The following is a 12,463-nucleotide window of genomic DNA, read 5'->3' on the forward strand; positions in this document are numbered from 1 at the left end:
ATGATAATGAGTTGGTTTGCAATTTTTAAAATGACGACGACGACAACAACAACGACGATGATGATAATGATCCAGTATTCGTTCCAATTTGCGTCAATTAACTGTGGGATATATGGTCATAATGATGATAATTGTATTGTTCATGCTGTCCTTTATTAGAAATAGGCTGCTCCTGATCCTGCTGATGATGGTGATAATGATGACGATGATGATGGTAACCATGATGTACTCAAACCTACTGTCTCGCCTTGATACAAATTTTTGCTTTCCCATGTGTGCTTTGGTGTGCTTTTAAAATTGATGCTGCTGTTGATGATAAATTTCCTGACTGCTATTGCCTTCCTATAAATATTTATCAGCCAGTGTGTGTGTGATTTTGTGAGCGTACATATATAAACAGATCAGTGATTGTGATTGGATGAGGATATGATGATGAATATGGTGACATATCCTACCATTTAGATCACTTTCCCACGAATATTTATCAATGTGTGTGTGTGTGTGTGTGTGTGTGTGTGTGTGTAATTGACGTGCCAGTGAACAAGGGTGAACATATTTTTTACGATCCGATGATGTGATTTTTTGTCACTGTTTGCTCTCGTAAATTCTCAGCGAACATTAATCTGTCTTTTTCTCCGAAATTTTAATAATTGTTTTATGGGTTGCTCCATAAATTGCGCCGGCTGTATATTTTGGTGACAGGGGGAAGGGAGGTGGTCTGCCATACTACTTTATGCATGATTTTGTCTGAAATATCTGACAAATATCTGTTTAGCTAGTCTAGGATAGCAACAGTGAGCGAAAGTTTTAGTCTCTCTCTCTCTCTCTCTCTCTCTCTCTCTAAGTAAAGCCTTTCGTTTTTAGGAAACATTAACAGGAAAAATCTGTTTGTGCGTGTATCAGTTTAAGGATTTGAATTTCATTAAATCAGGCTTTACTGATCTACCAGAAGACCCGCCGACATGTCGTAAAAATACCCTCACCAATACCAATACACCAGTCCTGTATGAGACAGCCCTAGCATGTATTCAATATGGACGGTGGGTGTTAGCGCCGAAGTGGTGACATGTAGAGGTGTATGGTATGTAGGAGGACTGCTGGGCCTTGATAGCAGGCTGTGAAGCCTATGCCCAGAGTCGGACACATAAAAAAAAATAATAATAATAAAAAATAAAAAAAATCAGCAATGCCGTCGAAATTCCATACCCATTTTTCCCTGAAGCAGACCCACACACAAAACTGAACCTCTTGTAGAACATAAGCTAATCAGTGTAGTATTATGTGTGATACAAGGGAGTGGGGCTTTGTAACATCATCTTGTTTGTGACTTATTTTCGAAACTGACCGTAACACTTCTTTGTATATTACTTACAGGCTATCCTTTGACGCTGTTAGTATCACTGACATACAAGTGGTACTGTGGTGTAACGTACAAAAATATGGCTATGTAAGAGAGAGAGAGAGAGAGAGAGTACTACGGTTATACAGTAGATGCGCGTAAGATTGGTTCATTATCAAACTACAGCCCTGAGCAAGGATGGGGGGGTACTGTCTCATTACAGTCAGCTTGCCGTAACCGACACACTTTCTTGTTGCCCCAATACCTGCAGATATTTTTCTTTACCAAACAGAGGCTTGTTCATAACATTCCTAATAGTGTGTTCGTGTATTTAATAATACGATTATATGTTAATAGTTTTGTTTTACAGTGTGGTAATGATTATCATTACTCAGTAATGTTATAGCAGTTTGGAAACTCATGTTTATGACTTGAGTCGTATATGTGGCTACTCAGCATCAGATCTTAGATTATATTGGTGTTAGTGGAGGTATGCACTACTGTACATGTGTGCTTTCTAGTTACCGCTTGTTCTTTTGACACTGGTAGTAATATGACTGCCTGAAGTTGTTATTGCCTGCTTTTAGCAAGATGAGACGATAACGTTTGTTTGTTTGTTTGTGTGTGTGTGTGTGTGTGTGTGTGTGTGTGTGTGTGATGGCAAAATATCTCAAATACTTGTGGGCAAAATTTCACCTAACCTTCAGGAATAGCAACTATATGGATGTGCAGAAGCCTATTACTTTAGGTGAGGATTTGATCAAAGACAACCGAATACCAGCTACCATATATATTTTAACCCCCATCCGCCAGGTGACGTCTATACACATCACAGTCAGGGTGCTACATGGTCGCCGGGTAGCGACTATACACGCAAGTGTTTTCCCACCATCGTTTGGACCAGCTGCCATTTGATCTTGCCACCGAAGGGTAGGGAGTCCCTCCATAGAGCACAGGCGAATCAGTCTGTCCTGTGCATTTGCCAGATGTACAACGATGTCTTCAGGTTCCTATTTGTCTGATTCCATCCTTGTCACCTGTAGCCAACTGCATCATCCACCCCTGCCAAGCCTCTGTCTAAGGATACTAGAAAAGGGCTCAGTGACAGTGCCATAAGGCATGCCTTGGATGCAACAGTATCTAGTTTATCTAGTAATGGAGAAATTATCAGACTGAAAGCAAAGCCATAGTCGGCGCTGCAGGCAGACTCACGAACACGTCCTGCTCTCGCCTGAAAATTAGTACTCATCAACACAACAACCTAGAGACCTGGGGATAGTTTCATTTGCAAGAGAAAGAGTTGTTGAGTAAAATGGCTGTTAATTCATTTCCCTAAGTCCTATAGTTTCCGAGTTATTTAGTTTTGAAAAAAAAAAATCAGCAGTATTCAGGAAATTGCCCGTAGTGTTGTGATGACTGAGTTAAATATTGCCCAGCACAAATGGGTTTATATGGATTGGCTTTGGAGGAAACGCAATGAATGAATTCTGTAGAGCTATAGAATTTTCTTCAAATTTGGTTGGTAGGTAATTCATACATTATCCAACAATATATCCCTACTGCAGGGGGGGGGGGGGAGTCACCTTGACGCGGTGGAGGCAGTGCCACCTACAGCATTCTGGAGACCTGCCTACCTTTGTAGGATTTGGCATTTGTTGTCCTCGTGGACCAGGCCCCACCCCCCCACATCACTGATAGTCATACCAGTGACTGTCCAGGAGCCCTTAAATGTTATCACTGTGGGGGTTCTCATGCTCTGTAGCTTCTAAAAATTATCCACAATACTGCCTGGAAAAGGATATTTTGTCCATTTGTTCTTATGAGAGGGTTTCATTGCCTGAAGCAAAAAGGAGAGCTCAGACATACTTCTTCCAGCCCAGGGTTACTTATGCTCCTGTTCTTTCTGGAGCATCTGTGCTTCATTCTGTGTCCAAGAAGTTGCCTCGACGCATTATAGTGACCACTTTCCCATCTGGTGATTTTCTGGATGCTGTTCCCAGAATCAGTAATGTATTTGAGAATGGTGTTTGCCCACCCACTACTCTGACTGTTTCCGCCCCTTCTTGGGTGGCTTAGCGTTTCCTCCTTTTCTTGGTGATAGCAGACGTAAATGTCAACGTTTCTTGTCCTGACATATCCAAAAAACCCAATGTCCTTCTTGTGCATGGCAAGTATCGTCGTGACTCATGGTGCTCAAAGACTGAGGCTCTACCAACAAAGATTTCTGCTGTGGAGCCCACTACTCATTCTGCTCAGGATTCTCAGGGGTTCAGGCGAGTGCAGGCTGTGAATGGTGTTTCACTGACGGTCCGGCCCCCACCAGAGGTGGTGATGCCTGGGTTGATGATGCATCTGCCCAGCTGCAAGAGACTTGACCTTTCAGGATCCTAGTACTGTGGGGTGTGCTACTGTTCATACTCCTTCTCGCGGTGGCACTGCCTGCTCTTTTCCAGCTAAGGCAGCTTGCGGCCCCCCTCCCAAGGCATCACTTTCCCCTCCACAGAGAAGATCATTGTCTGGCCTTCTTCTTCCTCCAGTTTGCTTCAGCTGATTGGCACAATTTGCAGCTCAATGGTGTAAGGCAGCCATATTCTGAGGGCCTTTCTGAGGATCAACATATATCTGGTCACTTGCCACGGGCAGAGTTGTCGCGTCCCATGTCCTAATTCCTGCTCCACTATGGGTACTATCATTCAGTGGAATTGTCGTGGTTTGTGTGCTAGTTGGGAGGAATCACATCAGCTTATTTCCCACTTTTCCCCAGAATGCATATATATTCAGAACACCTTAGCTTGGGATGATGCTCCTTCTGGTCCTCCTGGTTACCATGTATTTTATTCTGAAATGCTTCCTGGCCAAGGACATCATTGTGGCACTGCAACTGTAGTTTGCTGTGATGACCCATTCACTTGTATGGGTCTTTCAACTCCACTGTAGGCTGTTGCCATTCAGATTTTCTTTTGCTGTCGTTATACAGTGTGTAGTCTCTATCTTCCTCCTAATGCTCCTGTTGAGAGGGAAGATCTCGACCACTGTGTTTGTGATCTTCCTTCCCCATTTCTTTTACTGGGTGGTTTAAATGGTTGCCACCAGCTGTGGGCTGACTGCATGACCAATCTTCCAGCTGTTTGGCTGGCATCTTTGGTGGAGGATGAGGAATTGGGGGTTTTGAATTCTGGGGATATGACATACTTCCATAGTCAAACTGGTGTTTTTACTGCCATTGATGAGTCTCTGTGCTCATCTACTGTTGTTTTGGATTTTAGTTCGGAGTGTTGCAGGATTTGTATGGTAGAGACCACTTCCCCATTGTCATAACATCAGCTGAGTGTGAACCACACTGTCATCTTCCTCATTGGTGCCTGGACAGAGCAGACTGCCAGCTTCTCACGAAGTTATGTTCCACTGATTGATCTGTGGATTATTTTGACAGCACTGATGAGGTGGTGGCATACTCGTATGTTACTGATGTGATGCACTCGGCAGCTCTTTAATGTATTCCCAAGATATCTGGTCATTTTTCCAGGTTTCCTTTTCCCTGGTGGACTCCTGAGTGCTCCTCTGCAGGTCACCTTCACTCGCCTTTGCTGCCATCATGGACTCACAGTGTTTGGTGGACTTTCTAAGGACACAAGCAATTGCACGGTGGGTATTGAAAGAGGCCAGGTGTGCATTATGAAAGACCTATGTATCTTCACTCAACTCAGGGGCTTCCCTCACCCAAGTGTGGGACTGAGTGAGGAAAACTTCTCGGAAACTGACTGTCCCCTAACCTCCTGTTTTATTGGATGCAGGTGAGACTGTGAGCAATCACTTCGTAGTTGCCGAACTCTTTGTTGGTAATTTTGCTGATATGTTTACAAAGGATGCTATATCGCCTTTGGCATTCCACGGCCAGTACTTGGAATCTTGTGGTCACAGTTTCACTACTTCTGGGGACGAATCTTATAATGTCCCCTTCTCTGTTTTTGAGATTCACTTGGCTTTGTAACAGTGTCATGATTTGTCTCCAGGCTAAAATGATATTCCATATGCCTTTTTAGTCATATGTCTGACCACTCCCTTTCCTTTTTACTGGTGCAGTATAATAGAATTTGGTGTACTAATGAGATTCCGTCTTCTTTTGGGGTGTTGCTGTGGTTATCCCCATGGCTGGAAAGGATCATCAACATCTCTCTGACCTCTTGTGTTGGAAGGTGTTGGAAAAGATGGTAAATGGACAGCTCATGTGGTATTTAGAGAGGTGCAAATACTTTATCACCAATCCAGTATGGTTTGCGTAAAATGCAATCTACCCCTGATGCCCTACTGTCCTTGGAATCTTCTGTCTGTGAGGCTTTCTCCATTAACCAACACCATGTCAAGGTCTTCTTCGATCTGAAGAGGGCATACAACACTGCCTAGCATCATGGCATTTTGCTTTCTTTTCATGAGTTTGGTCTTTGCTGTCTTTTGCCTGTTTTAATTAAGCAGTTTTTATCTAACCTTTATTTAAGGGTGCAGATTGGGGGCATACTTTCTGATGCACACCCACTCAAAGATGGGGTGCCGGAGGGGAGTATCCTTAGTGTCACACTTATTGCTGTGGCTATCAACAATGTTATCAGTGTACTTCCTGATGGGGTCTGTGGTTTTCTGTATGTTGATGACCTGCCAGTTTCCTTCCCTGCATTGCAGTTGTCTTTGGTTGAGAGGAAGTTGCACCTGGCACTTATTAAGATTTCCCAGTTGGCAGAGAATCGTGGTTTCCATTTTTCTTCTGCAAAGACTATGGCTATACATTTTTGTCGTGTTCGTGGTATTCATCCGGACCCAGACCTGTATCTTTATGCTTGCAGAATCTCATGTGTGGAAGAGACTCAGTTTCTGGATCCAGTCTTTGATAAGCAACTGACCTAGGTTCGTCATTTGTGATATATTAAGTACAGTATATTAAGTATGCCTGTATGAGCCCCTTAACTGCGGGCGTCACTTTCGTGACGCTCGAGCGCAATGGATCATATCGCGGGGCATCACTTTTGGAATTCTGTGTTATTTTGATTTTTCCCGGGCTTGTATCATCTATCAGTACTGCCAGTGTCCAACAATAGTCAGCACTGCTAATGTCATTTGTACTCCCATCCATTGTTGACAATTTAGCCATTTATCCTTGTTCTTGACTCCCCTCCCTACCTCCCCTCCATTACCCTCTCCTCTCGCCTGCCCGGCCGTGCTGTGCTAAGCAAATCTTTCCTGGAATTTTCCACTGATTTCATCCATTGAAATAAGCCCTATGCCCTATTCTGATACAAAATAATATATACCAAAAAAAAAATAAGGTAACCGATAGTGCCATACACCTAGAGATGGCTAATTATCACCTGACAACACCCCATGTGCACTTGTTAATTTTTCCTGGTAATTTCCCCTTGAAATATGCCATATAATCTATTTCTCGTAATAAAAATAAATATAAGAAAGGAAGGGAGAAGCCTAATTGATGTTTACATTCACCTGGAACTACCAAATTTCCTGCCAATCATTTCACAGCATATAAATTAGCAGCTGTCACCTCGCTGACATTGTCAACCCTTGGCGGCCCCATATCCGCGTCGTCATTTAGTTCAGTGTTGTTTCTTGAGATGAAAGCACGTAGCACTCGCGCCCCTTTATTTCCGCCGCTTGTAGAGGGCCCCGTGACCTCTGCACCTACTAAACCTCGTGTGGGAAGGGGTAAAGGACTAAATGACTCTGCTGTGGAGCATGAACTGGCTAATATATCCGTGATAATGATGGACAGTAACTAAAATCTTTCTGGTGAATGGTGTAATGAGCCAGTGGAGGAAATGGTGATAAACTACGAGTGCTTCAGTGTCCCAAGTTCATCCTGGCTCCAAGGGAAAGGAGCCCTTATTTACTGGAAGTGACAGTGTATAATATAGTGTAAATAAAATAGAAATGTAAATAATTACGAATAAAAGAATATGAGTACAAATACTTGGATTAATGACAGTCAAAGGTTTGCTCTCTACACTAGTTTACTGAACAAGAAAGTTAATGCCTGGAGTGAAAATAAACTACTATTACTGAAGGAAACTTATGGATAAATACTGTATATGTATATATATATATATATATATATATATATATATATATATATATATATGTAATAAAGTAATAGGAATATAAAGTGTGAGTGTGTTTATGAATAATAAATGATAGAATACCAGCGGGGAACGAGTGCAAGTGGGAAACTCGTACTCACTCATAATTTTCATTGCTTTCACAGTGTTTTTTTTTTTTTTTTTTTGGTGTATGGATTTCAAACTACTTGAAAATCATAGAATAGTGTTTTTAGTGATAATATCAGGCTGTGGGAATCACATTACGGGGTGTCAGGAAGTGTAAAGTGGAGAATTCGTTAACCAACTTCAGAAGTCACCACAAGTCCTACGGTACTCGACGAAGGCTCATCAAACATCCCAGGAGATAGCTGAAGGTATGTGCCATATGCACATTTATTTATAATATTCTAGGACTAATACTGATTTTTGGCAAATATTTTTATAATGTCAGTCGGAGTGCGAATATCCTTGCGGGGAGCGCAAGGAGCACAAAAACATCACCGCGGTGTAGGGGTTAAGGCCATGTATCTCTTGAGGATTCTTGCCTCTTAGGGTGCTGACCATCAGACCCTCCTCCTCTTGCAAAGATCTCTTATTCTTTCTAAGTCTGAGTATGGGTTTGAAGTTTACTCCTCCACTACAGAGGCCCATCTTTGTATGTTGAATTCTGTGCACCATGTTGGTGTTTGTCTGGCGACTAGAGCTTTTAGGTCGTCCCTGATTTCGAGTTTGTTGGTGGATGCTGGCGCCCTCCCCTTGGACTTGCGTCTCCAATTATTGATGTTAAGGTGTTGGTACTGGGTTCACTGCCCCCCAGAATCAGTACCCTATGTTATTGCATCCTAAGATTCCCGGTCTTCTCATTATGTCGCTTGCCCGAGTTCCCCGAACACTTTTGGTTATAAGGTCAGATCTGTTAGGTCAGCCTTGTCTGTCCCTTCATTGTTAGTTTGTCCCCATCATATCCTTAATGAAAACTGTTGGCTGCTCCCTCGTGTGTCAGTCTGTGAGTCTGTTATTGGTAAAAAGAGCCCTCTTCCCTCTCGCATGTCACTTTCTTGTTTCACAACGTTCCTCCACCCATGAGGGTTCCATCCCTACCTATACAGATGGCTCTAAGTTTGATGCTGGAGTAGGCTTTGGTGTCGTCTTCCCTTCCTTCATTTTGTGTGTGTGTGTGTGTGTGTGTGTCCGACTCTGGGCATAGGCTTCACAGCCTGCTTTCATGGCCCACCAGTCCTCCTACATACCATACACGTCTACATGTCACCACTTCGGCGCTAACACCCACCATCCATACTGAATACATGCTAGGGTTGTCTCATACAGGACTGGTGTATTGGTATTAGCTGGGGTATTTTTACGACATGTCGGCGGGTCTTCTGGTAGATCAGTAAAGTCTGATTTTTATGAAATTCAAATCCTTAAACTGTTCCCTGCTCCAGCGGGATTTGAACCTGGTTCCGTTAGGACTACAAGCCACCTCTCTACCGATTGAGCCACCGCCTTCCAATTATTGCTTTGGTTCTAACGGCAGACCTGTCTGTAATCTTACTTGCTCTTCAAATAATTTTTACTCTCCGCCAGTCCTCTTTAATTGTATTTAACGACTCCCCTACTCTTTCTATGTTAGAATCTTTTAGTTCCTCTCATCCATTGATTTTTTTCTATTTTGGAAAGGCTTTACCGACTTGGCCATCGTGGCCGTCAGGAGGCCCATGTGGGAGTCTCGGGGAATGAACGGGCTGACATACTGGTTACGGCAGTGGCGGCTTGGCCTGCTCCTGCTTTGGGGTCCCTGCCTCCTCAGCTTCTCCCTGCATCTGATTTTCGCCCATATTGTGAGGGGTCTGGTTCGACACTGTTTGCAGAAAAGCTGGGATGCAGTGGGGGCCAATAAGCTGTGTACAATCTATGCAAAAGTGGGTTTCTTCAGATACCAGTGCTTGTCTTGCCAGTGGGAGATGGCCTAATGTCATTTCTGCATTGGCCACGCCCATTTCCCTCATTCCTATTTGATGGAGGGGGGTCCTCCTTCTGTCTGTGGGGATTGCCTTGTCCCCTTAACTGTCCAGAATTTGCTGGTGGAGTGTCCCAGTCTTGAGCATTTACACCGTCGATACCTCTCTGACCATCTGGCAGAAAACGGCGTGTACTGACTTTCATATGTGCTTGACGAGGATGCCTGTTTTATGAGAGGGAGAGCCCACTTGTGCATGGAGGAGGGCGGGATGCTTTGCAAGATTTAATGTTTTTACTTCTCTTTATTCGATTCTCATTTCTTGTGTTCTTTCCTACCTTTTTAGTCTTCTTTTTTAGCCTAAGTTTTGTTTAGTTACATTTTGTGTCCGGCGGCCTATGACCTTGGCAGTAGTCATATGCCGCCGGACACAAAATGTAACTAAACAAAACTTAGGCTAAAACAGAAGACTAAAAAGGTAGGAAAGAACACAAGAAATGAAAATCGAATAAAGAGAAGTAAAAAAAAAATTAAATCTTGCAAAGCATCCCGCCCTCCTCCATGCACAAGTGGGCTCTCCCTCTCATAAAACAGGCATCCTCGTCAAGCACATATGAAAGTCAATACACGCCGTTTTCCGCCAGATGGTCAGAGAGGTATCGACGGTGTAAATGCTCAAGACTGGGACACTCCACCAGCAAATTCTGGACAGTTAAGGGGACAAGGCAATCCCCACAGACAGAAGGAGGACCCTCCTCCATCAAATAGGAATCAGGGAAATGGGCGTGGCCAATGCAGAAATGACATTAGGCCATCTCCCACTGGCAAGACAAGCACTGGTATCTGAAGAAACCCACTTTTGCATAGATTGTACACAGCTTATTGGCCCCCACAGCATCCCAGCTTTTCTGCAAACAGTGTCGAACCAGACCCCTCACAATATGGGCGAAAATCAGATGCAGGGAGAAGCTGAGGAGGCGGGGACCCCAAAGCAGAAGCAGGCCAAGCCGCCACTGCCGTAGCCAGTATGTCAGCCTGTTCATTCCCCAAGACTCTCACATGGGCCTCCTGACGGCCACGATGGCCAATTCAGTAAAGCCTTTCCAAATAAAAAAAAAATCAATGGATGAGAGGAAATAAAAGATTCCAACATAGAAAGACTAGAGGAGTCGTTAAATACAATTAACCCGTCACGTCCCGAGCCTTTCCGCACCTATGACATCCCCCAGTCCTGAGCCTTTTTGGAAATTTTTTTTTTCTTCTAAAACTTCCGCTTAGGTCGAGAAACGATGGAAAATCATGAAGAAAGTGGTCCCTGCGGTCTATAAGTGGTCTGTACAGGTGCGGTTTCCCCCCGCAGGTATCGTATTCTGTAATGGGCTGGATATGCGTTTACGTTTTCTATGATAAGGAATAATGGGACAAACAACACACAACACCTCTACATTTATTGAATTTGAACTAATAAACAATAACAGTAACAATATAATGGATTTCAGACACATATATAGGAAAAATAAGCATTGTACCATTGCGCGAGCATAGCGAGTTAGGTCTGAGTCGTAACATGCTATATGCTAAGTTTCTGGTATGAGTCAACCTATCATTTTTTCTACTTGTATACTTCTGTTTCAATGACAATTTACCAATTACAACTGTTTGTAAGTGTTTTCAGATGTTTTCATTCATTATGATGACATGCAGCATAAGTTTAGCGCACATCAGCTTAGTAAGCGCACTCGCTATGACTCGTATTTCAACATACCAAATTGTTTTATCACTTTCCAATTATTTTCCCATTTACATAGAACCTTTCCTCCACCACTGTGAAGGTTTTCAATTATTTTCATTCATTACGAGGGCATTTAGCGATATGCTAGCGCCTATTCACGTAGCAACCACGATCTCAAACACTCGTGTTTCATCATCTACTTTATTTATTCACTCCAATTATATTTTCCCACTTACATTACACACGTTTACACCCCTAGAATGCACTGTACATACTTACTGCCATTATTTATTCAAGTGAGCGTGAGAATATCGCCTGAAAATACCCTCGCAAGGAATGTTTCGTCATACATAATACTCACACACTTATATACTAATTCACTTACAAACTTATATACTAATTATTCACTTTATCACTTGCTGACTTTTATTTTGACTAATACGTGCCTTATTCATTCGACTAAGCGTCAGGAAATCTTATCTTTATAGACACGCTATGAATATTTGACTTAGAATATACATCATCATATACAATAATTTGAACTTATATTATACCCGTAAGAATGTCACATAATAATAAATATATAATAACGGGCCGTATTTATTGCACTGAGCGACAGAATATCGCATCAAACAACCCTCTCTATGTAAGTTTCAATTAGGGCAGATTTATATACTTACACCCAATGTTTTCACTTATGTTCTACCCGTAGGCACTTTATACTAATATTTGGCGATCCACATGACTGATATTTTCACAGAGCGTCTGTCTGTCGCATTTACCTCATAATTTCAGCGTCCTTTCGCATTCACACCATGCTAAAATTACAGCAACGTGTGATATTCACTAAAACATAGGTGAATACACAGACCCACGTCACACTGCACGCACTCATAGCGGGTGTCCTTCCTCTGTGTCGTGAGTCTCACCTGGGAATTACTGCACACGTGACACCTGCGCTGGGGCCTAGGTCTGTTGAGCTGGGGAGGGATAGGAGTGGGGAAATGGCGGCCGGATATTCTCTGGGGAGTCTGGGTAATAGGGGCAGTGCGGGGGCGCTGTTGGGGCCTTTCAACAGCATACTTAACAAAAATTTCTCGTGTGAGCTCCCTCACAAACCCTTCAAATGTTTCCTGAACTCCTGTGGTCATGGCGTGAAGGTGGTGGCAATTCAGAGCAGTGATATCTAGTAAGTGAAAGAACAGTTTCTTATACCACTTCATCGTGGTCCTGGCACACTCTACCGTCGATATCATGGAGTCAGACTGGTCCACGAGGCTCATGTTTATATTGTAATCCATTACACACTCAGGTTTCCAAACACGACG

Source organism: Coenobita brevimanus, chromosome 102 (assembly GCF_032717465.1).
Source record: "Coenobita brevimanus isolate Jiangsu-jjx chromosome 102, ASM3271746v2, whole genome shotgun sequence".
In the NCBI taxonomy this organism is placed as follows: domain Eukaryota; kingdom Metazoa; phylum Arthropoda; class Malacostraca; order Decapoda; family Coenobitidae; genus Coenobita; species Coenobita brevimanus.